We start from the raw sequence: 19,719 nt of genomic DNA, 5'->3' as shown, positions 1-19,719 counted from the left end.
CCTTCGACTATTTCCGATCAGTAATCTTTTACTTTGCAAGGCACACATGCAGGAACGGCGCCTTGCTTACCAGGAAGACCCATATTTAGTGATGTACTCATGTAAGCAAGTTTAATTTTAGCCTCCAAGGCATTTGTGTTCTGGGGACCAAGCAACTCCATCCAGCTTTAACACTGATTCTTGGCGGGGGGGGGGGGGGGGGGGGACGGAGAGCATCCTGCGTCTTGAGAAAAGCCATTGTTGTAAGAGAGCTGCATAACACGGGAGGCTGAATACACATTTCCAGACTTGTTTCTTCATGGGTGGTAGGGATACAAGGGAAATTTGAGTAAGGGTGAACGGTTGGAAGGCTGCCGTTCAGTTCACTTCCGTATCTAATTGAAATAAGGCTATGCTGCGCGGAATCGCAACCCGCGAGAAAGTAGCACGGCCAATTTCAATGTGTTAACTGCTTCATTCGTAGCGTTGCCGCTTTTAGTTTGGGAGTTTAATTGCCGCTCCAAGAGTTTCCCCTGATGTGGAATTTACAGACGAACAGAGCAGAGCACAGTGAGTTTACGCCTTAACGCATACTTAGCCCTGACAGCTGCACGAGCCACTGGATTTGAGTTTTGTTGCACGGTGACACGCATTTCTGATCATGTCCACACACAGCGGTTTGATTTGCACTTTAGATTCTAATCTATTATTATCAACAGGAGTTGGCGTGTGCCGTAAACGGGGAATAAGTGTTCAAAGAGCAAGAGCCTGTGCCTCAATCTGCGTAAGCAGTCTTTCTTCTCGACTTTCTCTTTGCTTTGGGCGTTTGAAGTGCCTATTGAGGGCAAATTGGGAACCATAGATTCTGCCACTGATAGGGTAGATAGTTTGTGGAATAATGTACTGCTTTCTGCTTGTCCAGGCTTTATGTGTTTATGTTTTTTATTTACTGAGATACAGTGCAGAATAGGCCCTTCCAGCCACACTGCCCAGCAACCCTTGATGAAGTCCAAGCCTAATCAAGGGACGATTTACAATGACAATTAACCTACTAACCTGTATGTCTGTGGACTGTGCGAGCAAAGCAGAACTGGAGAACACGCACACTTTCCACGAGGAGGATGTACAGATTCCTTACAAATGTCATAGGAATTGAACTCTGATCTCTGATGCCCTAAGCTTTAATAACGTCGCGCTCACTACCGTGGTGCCTGATGCATGGTCCCAGAATTCTCAATCCATCCTGAATGCTTGTTTGCTACTTTGTCCCTTGGACAAGGATTCCCAGGAGTCAGAGGGGATGGAGCATTTTTACCTTGGGAGGTTTCTTAGTAATGCTTGAATATTTCCTTCTGTCCATCTTGTATGTGATAGTTTAGATTTGATTCCCTGATTTGTCTCTCTTTCCAATAAATTTGGAAGATTTTATAGACTGAGCATCATTAGTATTATTCTTGTGCCTTGAGGTGATAGCTGTATGCAGTCCAGGCATCTGAAGCAAACAAGAGAGACAGGAATTACCACTGGCCATGTGTTCCATCCCAGGTCTGAAATCTTGATCTTAAAGCAGCCTTTTGCTCAATCGACCAACAGCTATACCAGGCTAGTGAAAGGAGTAGCGAATTGCACTATCAATGTCTGCTTTTGCTGAGGCATGGGAAGTAGTCTTCAGTTTCCAAGGTCGCGTATTGTCAGCTGACCTGTACCCAAGGGAATCATCTGTGGTGATTGCTGACAGAACGAAAGGGCAATCCTATTTACAGCTCTGGCTAGCTTCTCATGAGTATCAGTGTTGCCTGCAAACATACAGCAATGAGTGCACTCTGAGATCTTTCCTCCTAAAATTTAACAATTTCCAGCTTCAAGAATGGTTTGAAAGTAGCCTTTGCTTCTCTCATTGTTTCTTTTGCTGTTTGTTTTTCTCTGTTTAAATTCAGGAAAACAAAGAGACATGAGTGAACAGACAAATGGAGAGCATTTGTTGAGGGTGACTATGAGATAGAAGAGTGAGCAGAGCTGAGAGAGCGTGGTAGTGACAGATTTGTGAGAAAGCAAAAAAAAAACAGGTGGATGAACAGGATTTGGGAAAATAAAAATAGATATGAGAATAAAAGTAACACATGCAAAATGCTGGTGGAACGCAGCAGGCCAGACAGCATCTATAGGGAGAAGCACTGTCGATGTTTCGGGCCGAGACCCTTCATCAGGAGCTCTTGGCCCGAAACGTTGGCAGCGCTTCTCCCTATAGATGCTGCCTGGCCTGCTGCGTTCCACCAGCATTTTGTGTGTGTTGCTTGAATTTCCAGCATCTGCAGATTTCCTCCTGTTTGCTGAGAATAAAAGTACCAAGCAGCATTTGAAGAAAAAGGGGTCATCAAAAGCTGACCACCTCTATGGTTCTGTTTTGTTACCTGCAAAATGCTTCCATTCTAGGCTTGTGCTTAAGCATCGATGATCATGGTATGTTAGAGTGAGCCAGAGGTTATGTATGAACTGTTAACCATCCCATGAGATGTTTATAGCAGTCTGTCTCATTATTAATAGTGAAATTAACACTGATGCCAGTGTACCTGTTCCAGTTTAGTTACCCAGCAGAGAAGGTAGCTCCGAGTTTGTTCCTCGAGTTCACAATCTCCAGTCACCTCTCTCACATGGATTGTCAGTAAAAGTGATGCAATGTTCCAATCTATTGCAATGTGGGCCACCTCTAAATAACTTGATGGTCAGGGTTACAAACTTTATTTTGAGAAGTAGACAATGACTGTGTGTGCGAGTTTTTGTTTTTAACTTGAGGTGATCGCTTCATAGTGAACTACCACTCCGAATTGACAGAGTGAGATCTTGATCCATTTGGATAAAAATCAAAGACAATAAGAATGCCGAAAGAGGATCTTTGCAAACTTATCGAATATTGAAGGGCCGAGATAGAGTGGATGTGGAGAGAAATTTTCCTGTAGTGGGTGACACTAGGACCAATGCCTCAGAATAGAGAGATGTCCATTTAGACCAAAGATGAGGAGGAATTTCTTTAGCCAGAGGGTGACAAATCTGTGGAATTCGTTGGCACAGATGTTTGTGGAGGCCAAGTCATTGAGTATATTTAAAGGTGCTTGATAATTTCTTGAACAGTGAGTCAAAGGTTACAGGGAGAAGGCAGGAGAGTGGGGCTGAGAGAGATATTAAATGGAATTGAGGAGCATATATGATGGGAAGAATGGTCTAGTTCTATGGAATTTTATGTCAATGTACTGAGCATAGCATTGAACATGGACTCCTCTTTGATGTTGGTTACTGTGGGAACACAGTCTGTTACTGTAACCCACCCACCCAGCTCCTTGCCAGGCAGCTTCTTTGCTGCCTGTTCCATCGGTGAAATACAGCTGAAAAAGATAAGAAGGAAAATGAAGAAGGCATTGATCATTTTATTTTATGTTTTCCTTCTTTTCATCACCATGTGCTGACTAAGCACTGCTGTATTCCCAATGCCTCCACTTTAAATTCTTCATTCCACGGTAGCCTCATTTTGTTTTTCTCTTTTTCTGAATTTTTTTCCAGCCTCCAGCTTCCAAGATATCTCTATTTTGCTAGGTCAGCCAGTGTGGCATTTCCATTATCTCACTGATGACAGCCTACTCAATGGAATTCAAAGTATCTCCCCAAACTTTTCCACCTCGAAGGAGAAATATTCCTTTTTGACCTAATACCTCATACAGTGACACCATCAGAAATGTTGTCTGATAAATCTCCTATAAAGTGGCAGGGAATATTATGCTGTTGCACTAATGCAGTATTTTTAGTTATGCATTGTTGACAGTTGTGTTGTATTGGCAAGTAGACTTATTTTTTCATAGCTATGGCCAGCATAGCAGAACATTGCAGGATTTTAGTGCTCGTGAAATTCACCGCATAGCTTGCAGTTGGATAGTTGCCATTACATAAATAAAATGAAAGATGAAAATATGGAGTAGGTCGACAGGAAAATAAGTGGAAGAGATTGTACTGGTAAGTGAGGGGACTGAAAGAACAAGGCATGTATAGGAGATGTCAGAATTCATAAAGAGGAATCACAGAACCTCACAGCAGCTCAGATATCTGGAATTAGACGAACTCTTAACAGCAATGTGCATTTCAGTTTAGTGTGTCTTAAAGTTTTAACACCACAGCAGGAGGCCATTTGACCTATTGGATCCATGATGACTTTTGGTAAGTGATAATGTCAGTGCCATTTCCCTTTTCCCTATTACACTGTACCCCATAACTTATTCTCTCTCACACTTGCCCATTAGCTCTCCTTTGTTTTTCTTTGTTACTGATTTACGCTGAGAGGTAATTCACAGATCCAGTTACCAACCTGGTCTTGATTTGGTTGTGCCATGTATTTGTGTACTTGTGGATCTAATTTCCACACAAAAAAAGTCTCTATTCATTAGATACAATAGCAGCAGAGGAGTCTAAATATGGATAGTGTAGCATCCAATGCACTATCCAGTCATACAGCAAAGAAGCAAGTTGATCATGATTCTCTTCTAAGCTAGATCCATTTGCTCATATTTGTTTCCCATCTCTTAAACCTTTCCTATCCATGTAATGGTCCAAGCATATTGAATGTTGTTCATGTACCTGCCTCAACCACTTCCTCTGCCAGCTCATTCCACCTGTGTTAAAATAATGCCCCTCATGATTTTATAAAACTCTGTAATATTACCCATCATTTTCCTATGCTGCAATGAATAAAGACCCATCCTGCTCAACCTCCTTCCAAAACTCAGTCCTTTAAGTTCTGACAACATACTTCTAAATATCCTCTGCAGTCTTTTCAGTTTAATGACATCTTTGCTTTAGCAGGGTGACCAAAACAAGCACAACATTCCAGGTGTGGCCTTTCCAATATCTTATACAACAGCAACATAATATTCCATCTTTTATATGCAATGCCTGCTTGCCAAATGCTGCCTTATCTTGATTTGGCTTCCCAAAATGTAGCTCCTTACACTTCTCTGAATTAAAATCTATTTGCCATTCTTCAGTCTTCTTCCCATGCTGATCAAGATCCCTTTGTATTTTCTGATAGCAATCTTCACACCGTATACATTATCCAGATCATTGGCATAGATGACAAATAGCAGTAGCTTAGAACCGACCCCAAGAGAATACCATTATAGGCCTCCAGTTCAATTACACAACTTTCCAACATCATCCTCTGTTTCCTACCATCCAGTTCATTCTGTAATTAGCTTGCTCTTCCTGGATCTCATGCAATCTTTCCATAGTAGTCTACCGTGAGGAAACTTATCAAATGCCTTACTGAATTCCAGATAGTCTTGTGAATACTATCCAGCCCTCATCAACCTTCTTAATTACTTCAAAATAATCAAATTCCTGAGACATTACTATCATAATTGTTGCTTGTATTTGCATGGGTTATAATTTCTTGGTTTGGCCTAGTGACTGTGAAGTCTATTTAGAATGATTTGAAGGGGATTTGCCTGCACAAAAGAAGTGTTCAGCTCCCGGGTACACAGTGTTCATATAAAACAGACTTTGGCCTAAATATTGAACAAGATTGACCTTGTAGTGTAGGACTTTTGTTGCAGAGAACATTTATCTGTTTCTCATCAATGGTTTTAATTTGTGTATTTGCTGCTGCTCCAATGAGCACAAATCTCCTGTATGTGATGCCGTTGCTAATTACTGCTTATTGTGCAGCAACTTGAATCCTCATTGGTTGTTCCCATTATGTATAAATTGAATAAAAGAAACATCAATAAGTGGACAAAATCTTCAAGTTCATCTTCAGCTTCTCTGTTAGGAATACATGCTCTGCTCTTAATACACATAATCCTGATTACATAAACCATGCATTTTGTCTATGGGAAGAACTGCAGATTAAACTGATTGAAAACAGGCCCTTCAGCCCATTAAATCTATGTTGACCATCAAGCAGCCATTTCCTCCCCACGTTTCTCTCAATTCATTCCATATTCTATCACTTACATACACACTAAGGACAGCTTGCAGTGACCAACCAACATAACAACGAGCACATCCTTGGGATGTGAAGTAAACTGAAGCACCTGGTGGACAACTCACCTGATCTCAGAAAGAAGCTGCAACCTTCACAGAAAGCACTGGAGGTCTGGAATGAAACCAAGTTGCTGAAACTGTGGGACAATGATTCTAGGTTTACACCATTGTGCTTCCACCTGTGCTCACTATCTGGTTAACTGTGCAGTCTCCACTATTTCCTGTTCAGATTTTGCAAGGATAATGATCTATAAATATAAAGAAATATCTTTCCCAGCATTGATTTCAGGGACTGTTGTTACATGTGGTTCATTGTCCATCAAGTAAATGACAGCTAGGGGAGACACTTCCCTAATTGGAGTAAGTGCAGAATTTCCAACACGGTCTGCCTTGTCAAGGGACCAGTGTAATCAACTCAGTTTACAATAGTACAGCACATGTAGAAACTTGGATAGCCATCAAGCAACATGCATCCATGCTTGTGATTGCATCATCATGAAGTCATATTATTGATTGTCAGCAGGTTTCAGAATAGTGATTCTGCTGTTGATAATGTCTGAGAAGAGTTGGAAATTTATACAGTATGGGTGGAATTTAGTTAGTATAATAAATCAGTTCAAGAGCAAGAATCAATAGCATAATTTATCCCACATTAGTTGAGTGAAATCTGTAAAATCCATCATTTCAGAGGAAATTAGAAAGCACTAGAACAAAATATGCAACTTAATCAAGAATAGGGTTTGTTCATATTTTTTGTTAAAACATTACAAATTTTTCACTAGTATTACAAATTAATGGATTACCATAGCTACAGTCTATATGAATTTTGGGTAAATATTTCCCAAATGCATGATTTTTTTAAAATAATAGATATTGATGAATATTATAAGTTGGGAATAAAGGTACAATGTATATTTTTAACAGCTCTACACTGCTTAGATCATGAAGAAAATGTAGAATAAGTTCAGTTGTTTTTGACAGGATAGGTGGGATTAAAGGGATGGCATTACTAGTCTCAGTAGTGCTCAAATAGGACAGACTGGAGAACTTGACTGAAGCTTTATGGTAGAACTGATGAATAAGAGGAGTATGTATGACCATGTTAACAGGATTATATTTTATTCCAGCAACAGTTCGTGGGATTTAAAGGAGCAAATTTGTAGAGAGATCATAGACTCTCTACAAATAACATAAAAAATGTAAGGTTGTGATAGTAGGTGATTTTAATTTTCCACATATTGACGGGGACTCCCATGCTGTAAAAGGGCTGAATGGGAAAGAGTTTGTAAAATGTTTCAGGAAAGTTTCCTTAAACAGCACATAGAAGTCCCATCAAGCGAGAATGTGACACTAGATCTCCCATCAGGGAATAACACAGGGCAGGTGACAGGAGTTTGTATAGGGGAACACTTTGCATCACATCATCATAGTGCCATTAGTTTCAAGGTAATCATGGAAAAAGATAGGTCTGGTCCGTGGACTGAGATTGCAAATTGGAAAAGGCTAGTTAACAGAAAGGATCTGGCCAAATGTGGATTGGGCCAGGTTGTTTTCTGGCAAAGGTGTACTTGTAAGTGGGCCTTCAAAAGTGAAATTTTGAGAATACAAAGTGTAAGTTCCAGTCAGAATAAAAGGCAACTATAACAGGTTTAGGGAACCTTAGTTTTCAAGAGATGTTGAGGCCCTGGTTAAGAAAAGGAAGGAGGTTAAAAAAAGGTAGCGTTGACAGCGCTTCTCCCTATAGATGCTGCCTGGCCTGCTGTGTTCCACCAGCATTTTGTGTGTGTTGCTTGAATTTCCAGCATCTGCAGATTTCCTTGTGTTTTTAAAAAAAAGGTATAGGTAGGCAGGGAGGAACAAATCAGGTACCGTACTTGAATATATGAAATGAAGGAAAACACTTATGAAGGAAATCGGGAGGGTTAAAAGGGGACATTGCTTTGTGGATCCAGAATTGGCTTGCCCACAGAAGGCAAAGAGTGGTTGTAGATGGGTCATATTCTGCATGGAGGTCAGTGACCAGTGGTGTGCCTCAGGGATCTGTTCTGGGACCCTTACTCTTCATGATTTTTATAAATGACCTAGATGAGGAAGTGGAGGGATGGGTTAGTAAATTTGCTGATGACACAAAGGTTGGGGGTGTTGTGGATAGTGTGGAGGGCTGTCAGAGGTTACAGTGCGACATCGCTAGAATGCAAAACTGGGCTGAGAAGCGGCAGCTGGAGTCCAACCCAGATAAGTGTGAGATGGTTCATTTTGGTAGGTCAAATAATATGATGGCAGAATATAGCATTAATGGTAAGGCTCTTGGCAGTGTGGAGGATCAGAGGGATCTTGTGGTCTGTGTGCATAGGACATTTAAAGCTGATATGCTGGTTGATTGCGTGGTTAAGAAGGCATACGGTAAACCAGCCTTCATGAACCATGGGATTGAGTTCAAGAGCCAAGAGGTAATGTTACAACTGTATAGAACACTGGTCAGACTCCACTTGGAGTACTGCGCTCAGTTCTGGTCACCTCACTACAGGAAGGATGTGGAAACTATAGAAAAGGTGCAGAGAAGATTTACAACAATGTTTCCTGGATTGGGAAACTTGCTTTATGAGAATAGGTTGAATGAACTTGGCCTTTTCCCCTTGGAGCGACAGTAGATGAGTAGTGACCTGATAGTGGTGGATGAGATGATGAGAGACATTGATTGTGTAGATGGTCAGAGGCTTTTTCCTAGGGCTGAAATGGCTAACAAGAGAGGGCACAGTTTTACGGTGCATAGATGTAGGTACTGAGGGATGTCAGTGGTAAGTTTCTTACGCTGAGAGTGGTGAGTGCATGGAATGGGCTGCTGGCGACTGTGGTGGAGGCGGATACCATAGGGCCTTTTAAGAGGCTCCTGGATGGGTACATTGAACTTAGAAAAATAGAGGGCTTTGGGAACCTTGGGTAATTTCTACAGTGAGTAGATATTCGGCACAGCATTATGGGCTGAAGGGCCTGTATTGTGCTGTAGACTTTCTATGTTAAAAAAAAAGGCATCTAGTGCTGTAGCAGACAAGGTGAAGGAGAATTCTAAGGGCTTCTACAGATATATTAAGAGCAAAAGGATAACAAGGGACAAAATTGATCCTCTGGAAGATCAGAGTGGTAATCTATCAATGGAGATGGGCAAGATCTTAAATGGATTTTTTGTATTTGTATTTAATTGTGAAATGGACATGGAGTCTACAGAAATAAGACAGACTACAGAGGAGGAGGTGTTTGCTGTCTTGAAGCAAATTAGGGTGCATTAATCTCTACGGCCTGACCAATGTTCTCTTGGACTTTATGGGAAGAAAATGCAGAAATAACAGTGGCCCTAGCAGAGATATTTAAAACATCCTTAGCTGCGGGCGAGTTGCCATAGGATTGGAGGATAGCTAATGTTGTTCCATTGTTTAAGAAAGGCTCGAACAATACCTGTAAGTCGGGAAATTATAGGCTGTTGATCATCAGTATGGGGAAAGTTATTGGAAGGAAATCTAAGGGACCAGATGTATAAGTGTTTGGAGAGACACTTAGGGTGTGATTAGGGACAGTTGACATGGCTTTGTGCATGGTAGCTCATGACTAACTAATCTTAGAGTTTTTCAAGGTAATTACTAGAAAAGTTGATGAAGGCACGGCAATAGATATTGCTGACATGGACTTTAGCAAAGCTTTTAACAAGGTCCTGCATGGGAGGTTGGTCAAGAAAGTTCAGCTCTTGGCATTCAAGGTGAAGCATTAAATAGGATCAGATATTGACTTCGTTGACCTTCATAAATCAAAATATTGCACAAGTGTTGGGATGATATATTGAAATTGTATAGAATGTTACTGATGCCTGATTTGCGGTATTCTGTGCAGTTTTGGTCATCTGCCTGCAGGGAAGATATAAATAAGATTGAAAGAGTGAAGAGAACATTTACAAGGATGCTTCCAGGACTTGAGGACCTGAGTTAGAGGCAAAGGTTGAATAGCTTAAGACTTTATTCCCTAGAACATCTTGAGAAGAGATTTGATAGAGGTATACACAACTATGAGGAGCATAGTTAGGGTAAATGCAAGCAGGCTTTTTCCGCTGAGTTTGGGTGAGACTACTACTGAAGGTCATGGGTTAAGGGTGAAAGGTGGGATGTTTAGGGGGAGTATGAGGGGGAACTTCCTCGGTCAGATGGTGGTGAGAACTCCAGGTGGGAGATGTGGGTTTGATTTCAACTTTTAAGATAAATTTGGGTAGGTACGTGGATGGGAGAGGAATGGGAGACTATGGTGTGGATGAGGTCCAATGGGACGAGACAGAGTACTGGTTTGGCGTGGACTAGATAGGCTGAAGGGCCCCCAAGTTGCAGCATTCTATGACTTTCGAAGGAAGAAAAGTTATAGAAACATGGAAACATAGAAAATAGGTGCAGGAGTAGGCCATTTGGCCCTTCAAGCCTGCACCGCCATTCAGTATGATCATGGCTGATCATCCAACTCAGAACCCTGTACCTGCTTTCTCCCCATACCCCCGATCCCTTTAGCCACAAGGGCCATATCTAACTTCCTCTTAAATATAGCCAATGAACCGGCCTCAACTGTTTCCTGTGGCAGAGAATTCCACAGATTCACCACTCTCTGTGTGAAGAAGTTTTTCCTCATCTCGGTCCTAAAAGGCTTCCCCTTTATCCTTAAACTGTGACCCCCTCGTTCTGGACTTCCCCAACATCGGAAACAATCTTCCTGCATCTAGCCTGTCCAATCCCTTTAGAATTTTATATGTTTCAATAAGATCCCCCCTCAATCTTCTAAATTCCAGTGAGTATAAGCCTAGTCGATCCAGTCTTTCTTCATATGAAAGTCCTGTCATCCCAGGAATCAATTTGGTGAACCTTCTTTGTACTCCCTCTATGGCAAGAATGTCTTTCCTCAGATTAGGGGATCAAAACTGCACATAATACTCTAGGTGCGGTCTCACCAAGGCCTTGTACAACTGCAGTAGAACCTCCCTGCTCCTCTACTCAAATCCTTTTGCTATGAATGCCAACGTACCATTTGCCTTTTTCACCGCCTTCTGTACCTGCATGCCCACCTTCAATGACTGGTGTACAATGACACCCAGGTCTCGTTGCACCTTCACTTTTCCTAATTGGCCACCATTCAGATAATAATCTGTTTTCCTGTTGCAACCAAAGTGGATAACCTCACATTTATCCACATTAAATTGCATCTGCCATGAATTTGCCCACTCACCTAACCTATCCAAGTCACCCTGCATCCTCTTAGCATTCTCCACACAGCTAACACCGCCGCCCAGCTTCGTGTCATCCGAAAACTTGGAGATTCTGCATTTAATTTCCTCGTCTAAATCATTAATATATATTGTAAACAACTGGGGTCCCAGCACTGAGCCTTGCAATACCCCACTAGTCACTGCCTGCCATTCTGAAAAGGTCCCGTTTACTCCCACTCTTTGCTTCCTGTCTGCCAACCAATTCTCTATCCACATCAATAGCATACCCCCAATACCATGTGCTTTAAGTTTGCACTCTAATCTCCTGTGTGGGACCTTGTCAAAAGCCTTTTGAAAATCTAAATATACCACATCCACTGGCTCTCCCCTATCCACTCTACTAGTTACATCTTCAAAAAATTCTATAAGATTCGTCAGACATGATTTTCCTTTCACAAATCCATGCTGACTTTGTCCGATGATTTTTACCTCTTTCCAAATGTGCTGTTATCACATCTTTGATAACTGACTCTAGGATTTTCCCCACCACTGATGTCAGACTAACCGGTCTATAATTCCCCAGTTTCTCTCTCCCTCCTTTTTTAAAAAGTGGGGTTACATTAGCCACCCTCCAATCCTCAGGAACTAATCCAGAATCTAAGGAGTTTTGAAAAATTATCACTAATGCATCCACTATTTCTTGGGCTACTTCCTTAAGCACTCTGGGATGCAGACCATCTGGCCCTGGGGATTTATCTGCCTTTAATCCCTTCAATTTACCTAACAACACTTCCCTACTAACATGTATTTCCCTCAGTTCCTCCATCTCACTAGACCCTTGGTCCCTTACTATTTCCGGAAGGTTATTTATGTCCTCCTTAGTGAAGACAGAACCAAAGTAGTTATTCAATTGGTCTGCCATGTCCTTCTTCCCCATGATCAATTCACCTGTTTCTGACTGTAAGGGACCTACATTTATCTTGACCAATCTTTTTCTTTTTACATATCTATAAAAGCTTTTAGAGTCAGTTTTTATGTTCCCTGCCAGCTTTCTCTTATAATCTTTTTTCCCTTTCCTAATTAAGCCCTTTGTCCTCCTATGCTGGTCTCTGAATTTCTCCCAGTCCTCAGGTGTGCTGCTTTTTTTTGCTAATTTATATGTTTCTTCTTTGGACTTGATACTATCCCTAATTTCCCTTGTCAGCCACGGGTGCACTACCTTCCCTGGTTTATTCTTTTGCCAAACTGGGATGAACAATTGTTGTAGTTCATCCATGCGATCTTTAAATGCTTGCCATTGCATATCCACCATCAACCCTTTAAGTATCATTTGCCAGTCTATCTTAGCTAATTCACGTCTCATACCTTTAAAGTTACCCTTCTTTAAGTTCAGAACCCTTGTTTCTGAATTAACTATGTCACTCTCCATCTTAATGAAGAATTCCACCATATTATGGTCACTCTTACCCAAGGGGCCTCGCACGACAAGATTGCTAACTAACCCTTCCTCATTGCTCAATACCCAATCTAGAATGGCCTGCTCTCTAGTTGGTTCCTCAACATGTTGGTTCAGAAAACCATCCCGCATACATTCCAAGAAATCCTCTTCCTCAGCACCCTTACCAATTTGGTTCACCCAATGGACAAGGATTGTCTGACGATTCTGTTGTTGAAGCCAAGATAAGATAAGGACAGATCTTATGGAATAACAGAGCAACCTTACAGGTCAAATGATGTCGTACATTCTTATTTCCTACCTAGAAGTTGGCTAAAATTCAGCATGTCATCTAAAACGTCGATCAAGCTCTTTAATTGCATGGTGGACAGTATGCTGACTGGTTCTTTCTTGGCCTAGTTTGGAAACACTGATGTCCTCGAACAGAAAACCCTCCGAAAGATATAAGATACAGCCCATTCCATCACAGGTAAAACCCTTCTCACCAATGAGCACTTCTACAAGGAGTGCAGCTGCAGGAAAGCAGCATCAATCATCAAGGACCACACCAACACTTTTCTCACTGCTGCCGTCAGGAAGGAGGTACAGGAGCCTTAGATCCTACATCACCAGGTTCAGGAACAGTTATTACCCCTCAAACATCAGGCTTCTGAACCAATGTGGATAATTTCACTCATCTCAACACTGAGCTGACTCAAGAACCTATGGACTCCCTTTCAAGGACACGACAATGCATATTTTTAACATTATTTATTGCTAATTTATCTTTAAAATAATTAGTATTGTCTTTTTTTTGAATTTGCACAATTTGTTGTCTTGTGCACATTGGATGTTTACCTGCCTTTGTGTCTAGTTTCACATTGATTCGATCGTGTTTCTTTGTATTTACTGTGAATGTCTGCCAGAAAATGAATCTTAAGGTACTATAAGATGACATGTATGTATTTTGATAGTAAATTTACTTTGAACTTTGAACTAAATACATGGGCTATTTTGGAACCACTGTTACAGTACTGGACTGGATATTCACTGTCCAGGGCCAGGAGGTCGTATTTGCCAAGCTCAGCTTTCTAACAGCATTTGACACTTCTAGAGATCAAAGAGTTGTTTTTGAGTAAGTTAAACTTCCAACTAATATGCATTGTTCATCATCTTGTCCTAAGAAAGAGCCAGTCTTCAGTTCTTAATGTACAGTAAATTGCAAGCAATAATCAGTCTGAAGTTAAAAAGACAGTTTTGCAAGCAAACAGCACTGACAAATAAAACACAGACTGATGGCCAGAGCATGAGAGGGTCAAGAGATGTTGTGTAGGTCGATGGGGTTATGTTAATTAGCCTGTATGAAATCAGACAACACTAGCTGTTGTATAGTTAGCTGTTAGCTGTTATATAGTGCAAGGAAGCTTACAGACCAGATTGATGCTGCCACTTAGCACATCAAATAGCTGATCTATTAATATTTGGAAGATTTGTGTACTCAAAGAGTCAGTTCAGCAGTATTAATTCTGGATATCTTGGAACTTTGTCCCCAGAACCTTTTCGATCACCTTTGTGAAAAGTATCTGAAAAAGCGTTGTGTATGAATCTACCCAAGTAGGAATAAAGCACAATTATAAATGTAAGAGAGCAGTTAAGCTTGTTAGGAATGGTAAGGAACAGCAGATGAATGACAGTAAGATGGGTTGAAGTGGAATCCATTCAATTCTGTGACTGCAGCTCATTGGTATGTCTTAGCTTATTGGAATTGTACCTGTGATTTGGAAATCCTTTGTGTTTTAGAAATGGCTTGTAATTTGGAAAACTTTTTTAAGACAAATCCTTGGCAAGTTTCAATTGTGATTTAAGGATTTTGTTTGGATTTAAATGTGTATCACTAAAAATAAATGAACTGTGTTTACTTTGTTAGCTGGACATACCTCCTCTTTGGTAGGGAGGGGCAGACCACCACTCAAATTGCAGGTATTGGCAACTAAACTCACTATAGAAGATGAATAGAGAAGTGAACTAATCTTTGAAGAGTAGGTAGCTACAGTATAACCTCCCCTTAGTGAGGGTACCCATTGCTTTCCATATCAGATACGGCTTAAGATCATCATCTGAATTTAGAATATTGCAGTCAACAAATTCAGTGCTTGATGCACCATCAATAACTCACTCTGAGACGTAAAGGTGAGGTATCAGCTTTTATTGACTGGAAGAAGGAACAAGCAGTGAGTGACCACCATACTACCTCCCGGAGACAGAGAGGCCGGGCTCAGACCTCCATCACCTTTATACAGGGGTCTGTGGGAGGAGCCACAGGAGCAGTCAGCAGGGGGCGTGTCCAGACAGGTATATGTAGTTCACCACATTCACCCCCCCCCCTTTGTTTTAAAAAGAGTCCCCATGTGGCGAAGTTTCTTACAAGTATATTTACAGGTTAAGTCTATCAGGTGGTCGAATCTGTCACTGCGATCTACGTAGCACCGACTGTGATTGCACAGGTGCTGGTGGTGATTGCACAGGTGCTGGTGGTGGTGATTGCACAGGTGCCGGAGGTGGTGATTGCACAGGTGCTGGTGGTGGTGATTGCACAGATGCCGGTGGTGGTGATTGCACAGGTGCCGGTGGTGGTGATTGCACAGGTGCTGGTGGTGATTGCACAGATGCCGGTGGTGGTGATTGCACAGGTGCCGGAGGTGGTGATTGCACAGGAGACGGTGGTGGTGATTGCACAGGTGCCGGTGGTGCTTGACCTGGAGACGGAGGTTGTGCTGGTTCCGGCCTAACTGGAGGTGTCAGCCCACTAGGCGTCAGTGATCCCTCACGCGTGTGCGAGGCGCCTGGTATATGAGTGTCGTGAGGAGTCTGTGTAGGGCTTGGTGTGCACGGTGTCACCTCGGGTACAGGGTTCATAGTTACCGTGGAGTGTTCAGGGTAGTGGTCTGCTGCTCCTGCGGGCGTCAGGTCGCGGACGGAGACCGTGTCCTCTCGCCCATCAGGTAAGACCACATACTGGGGGTTCGCATGTAGAAGGTGAACCCTCTCGACCAGCGGGGAGTATTTATTACTCCTCACATGTTTCCGGAGCAGCACTGGCCCTGGGGACGTCAGCCAAACTGGTAGGGTGGTCCCAGTGACAGACTTCCTGGGAAAAGAGAATAGGCGCTCGTGAGGGGTGGCATTGGTGGACGTACATAACAGGGAGCGGATAGAGTGGAGTGCCTCAGGGAGGACCTCCTGCCATCGAGAGACCGGCAACCCTTTTGACTTAAGGGCTAAAAGTGTGGCCTTCCACACTGTGGCATTCTCCCTCTCCACCTGTCCATTTCCCCGGGGATTATAACTCGTGGTCCGACTAGTAGCAATGCCCCTAGTTAGCAGGTACCGGCGCAGCTCGTCACTCATAAAGGAGGACCCTCTATCACTGTGGATATAGCAGGGATATCTGAACAGAGTGAAGAGCTGGCGCAGGGCTTTTATGACAGACGTGGTAGTGGTGTCGAGGCAGGAAATGGCAAAGGGGAACCGCGAGTACTCGTCGATAATATTGAAAAAATAGACATTGCGGTCGGTGGAGGGAAGGGGGCCCTTAAAGTCAACACTCAGTCGCTCAAAAGGGCGGGTGGCCTTGACAAGTTGCGCCATTTCAGGACGGTAGAAGTGCGGTTTGCACTCAGCGCAGATTTGGCAGTCCCTGGTCATCGTCCTGATGTCCTCCAGGGAGTACGGCAGGTTCTGGGCTTTCACAAAATGGTAAAATCGGGTGATCCCCGGATGGCAAAGATGTGCATGAAGGGCATACAGCTGGTTGAGCTGTGCGCTAGCACACGTTCCCCGGGATAAGGCATCAGGGGGCTCATTGAGCCTTCCAGGCCGATACAGGATATCATAGTTGTAGGTGGAGAGTTCTATTCTCCACCGCAAAATTTTATCATTTTTGATTTTGCCCCGCTGTTGGTTGCTGAACATGAATGCAACTGAGCGCTGGTCGGTCAGCAAGGTGAACCTTTTGCTGGCGAGATAGTGCCTCCAGTGCCTAATAGCTTCCACTATGGCCTGGGCTTCTTTCTCCACCACAGAGTGCCGAATTTCAGAGCCTTGAAGGGTACAAGAAAAGAATGCTACTGGCCTGCCTGCCTGATTGAGGGTAGCAGCAAGCACAAAATCGGAGGCGTCACTCTCTACTTGGAAGGGAATGGTCTCGTCCACTGCATGCATCGTTGCTTTGGCAATGTCCCCTTTAATGCGGCTGAAGGCCGCGCAGGCCTCGGCAGAGAGGGGAAAAGTGGTAGACTTGACCAGGGGGCAGGCTTTGTCTGCGTAATGGGGGACCCATTGGGCGTAATAGGAAAAGAAGCCCAGGCACCGTCTGAGGGCTTTGAGAGTGGTGGGAAGAGGGAGTTCTAACAGGGGGCGCATACGGTCGGGATCAGGGCCAATGACCCCGTTTTCCACGACATACCCAAGGATAGCGAGTCGGGTGGTTCCGAAAACACATTTGTCCCTGTTATACGTAAGGTTCAGGGCTTCGGCCACTTGGAAAAATCGTTGGAGGTTGGCGTTGTGATCCGGCCAGTCGCGACCACAGATGGTGATGTTATCCAGATAGGGAAATGTGGCCTTCAGTTGGCACTGGTCCACCATCCGGTCCATTTCCCTCTGGAAGACCGAGACACCATTTGTGACACCAAATGGGACACGCAAGAAGTGATAGAGCCTGCCGCCCGCCTCGAAGGCGGTGTAGGGGCTGTCCTCTGAGCAGATGGGGAGCTGGTGATAAGCGGATTTCAGATCTATTGTCGAGTACACCTTGTACTGAGCTATCTGGTTGACCATATCCGCGATGTGGGGTAGGGGGTACGCGTCAAGCTGCGTGAATCTATTGATGGTTTGACTATAGTACACGACCATCCTATTTTTCTGCCCAGTCCAAACAACAACCACCTGGGCCCTCCAAGGGCTTGTGCTTGGCTCAATGATCCCCTCCCTGAGCAGCCGCTGCACCTCTGACTGAATGAAGGCCCTGTCCCCCGCGCTGTACCTCCTGCTTTTAGTTGCCACAGGTTTACAGTCGGGGGTCAGGTTGGCGAACAGCGGTGGGGGAGGGATCTTGAGGGTGGAGAGGCTGCAAGTGGTGTCAGTAGCGCAGCTGTCGGCATGGTGTTGGGTGGGATGTGCGGGTCGGTGTGTGTGTGTGGTCAGTAGCGGGGTATGTGACGAAGTCCCACCAAACTGAGGATTCCTGACAGTGAGTGGTGGGAGGGGCCCGTCATATGCTATAGTCACACTTTCGAGATGGCTCTGGAAGTCGAGCCCAATAGCACAGGTGCGCACAGTTGAAGCATGACCAGTAGCGCAAAGTTCCGATATTCTGTGCCCTGCACCACCAATGTCGCTACACAACCCATCCGGATGTCTGTGGAATGCGACCCAGAAGCCAAGGTGACCCTCTGGCTTACCGGCCGTGTCACGAGTCCGCAGTGTTGCACTGTGTCCGGGTCAATAAAACTCTCAGTGCTGCCTGTGTCAAACAGGCAGCTAGTCCTGTGCCCCTCCACCAGGATGTCCATCATTGATCTTGCAAGCTGGTGTGGGGCACTTTGGTCGAGGGTTACGGTGGCCAGAGTTGAACTGCCGTCTTGGTGCCCGGTAAGCACTGGTGGGTAGGGGGCGGGGCATGTTGGCGCCGACAAAGATGGCTGCCCACATCTGGGCATGCAAGATGGCGGCCCCCATGTCTCACACGGGTAGGGGGCGGGGCATGTTGACGCCGACAATGATGGCTGCCCACATGTGGGCATGCAAGATGGCAGCCCCCATGTCTCACACGCAGCGCTGCCCGACCCCGCTCGTGGTTTAGACTTACAGACCTTGGCGAAATGGCCCTTCTTCCCGCAGCTGGAGCAGGTCGCTTCTCGGGCCGGGCAGCGTTTTCAGGGGTGCTGTTTGAGTCCGCAGAAGTAACACAGCTCGGGCTTTCGCCTGGCCGCAGCCGTGGTCGGGTTCGGGGAGTTCGTGGAATTGTGACTGGCAGTGGCGTTGGCGAATTTGCTCATGGGAACCGGCGGCGGCGGGGTCTGAGGTGTCCACGGAACCGGCGGGGGATCGCGCGGCTGGACAGCGTCAGCGTTGTGCAGAGCAGCCTCCAGTGTGTCGGCCGTCTCGATCGCCGAGCGATAGGTAAGATCGGCATTTTCCAGCAGCCGCTGGCGCACATACACTGACCTAATTCCTGTAACAAAGGCGTCTCGTACTAACAGCTCCGCATGCTGTTCCGCCGTGAGCGTTTTGCAGTCACAAGTCCTGACGAGTGTCTGTAGGGCTCGGAGAAATTGGGCGCTCGACTCTGCAGGCCGCTGTCGTCGCATAGCTAAGCGATGTCTTGCGTAGACGGTGTTCACCGGCCGCAGGTACTGTCTTTTGAGGGTGTCCAGTGCCCCTTCATAGGTCGACAGGTCCCTGATAAATGAGTAAACTTTTGGGGTGATCCTCGAGAGGAGAATTCGGTGCATAACTGCGGGGTCAGTTGCACGAACCTCCTCCAAGTATGAGTGGAAGCATGCAAGCCAGAGTTCAAAGGCAAGAGCTGCTTCAGGGTCTTGGGGGTCCAAATCCAATCTTTCCGGACGTAAAACGGTTTCCATGTTTTAAAACTTCCAGTCAATAAAATTTATGCACCATCAATAACTCACTCTGAGACGTAAAGGCGAGGTATCGGCTTTTATTGACTGGAAGAAGGAACAAGCAGTGGTTGACCACCATACTACATCCTGGAGACAGAGAGGCCGGGCTCAGACCTCAATCACCTTTATACAGGGGTCTGTGGGAGGAGCCACAGGAGCAGTCATCAGGGGGCGTGTCCAGACAGGTATATGTCGTTCACCACAGTGCTATCACAGCCCCCTCCTCCCTCGAAATATCACATCCCTTTAACTTTGCATAGCTTAACATATATTTAGCAGCATAACTAAACAAAAGAGAAAATGCAGAAACACTTAGCAGATAAGGACACATCTGTGGAAGAAAGGCAGAGTTTATATCTCAAGAC

The 19,719-nt window shown here is 44.5% G+C and overlaps 1 protein-coding gene across 3 annotated transcripts in view; it reads left to right on the top strand.

Moving 5' to 3' along the window:
* Positions 1–320: 320 nt before the first annotated feature.
* Positions 321–19,719, top strand: part of si (sucrase-isomaltase) — a 185,206-nt gene continuing 165,807 nt past the window's right edge. For 2 of the 3 annotated variants that reach the window (XM_073041016.1, XM_073041015.1), the window contains exon 1: positions 322–549. The gene's annotated coding sequence lies outside the window, so the exon portion shown is untranslated. Of the gene's footprint in view, positions 550–19,719 lie in introns of all 3 variants that reach the window. The other variant, XM_073041017.1, reaches the window with a different exon arrangement.

Source organism: Hemitrygon akajei, chromosome 3, assembly GCF_048418815.1.
Source record: "Hemitrygon akajei chromosome 3, sHemAka1.3, whole genome shotgun sequence".
Classification (NCBI taxonomy): Eukaryota; Metazoa; Chordata; class Chondrichthyes; order Myliobatiformes; family Dasyatidae; genus Hemitrygon; species Hemitrygon akajei.
The sequence above is the reverse complement of the archived record's forward strand: the minus strand, read 5'-3'. Positions and strand labels throughout refer to the sequence as shown.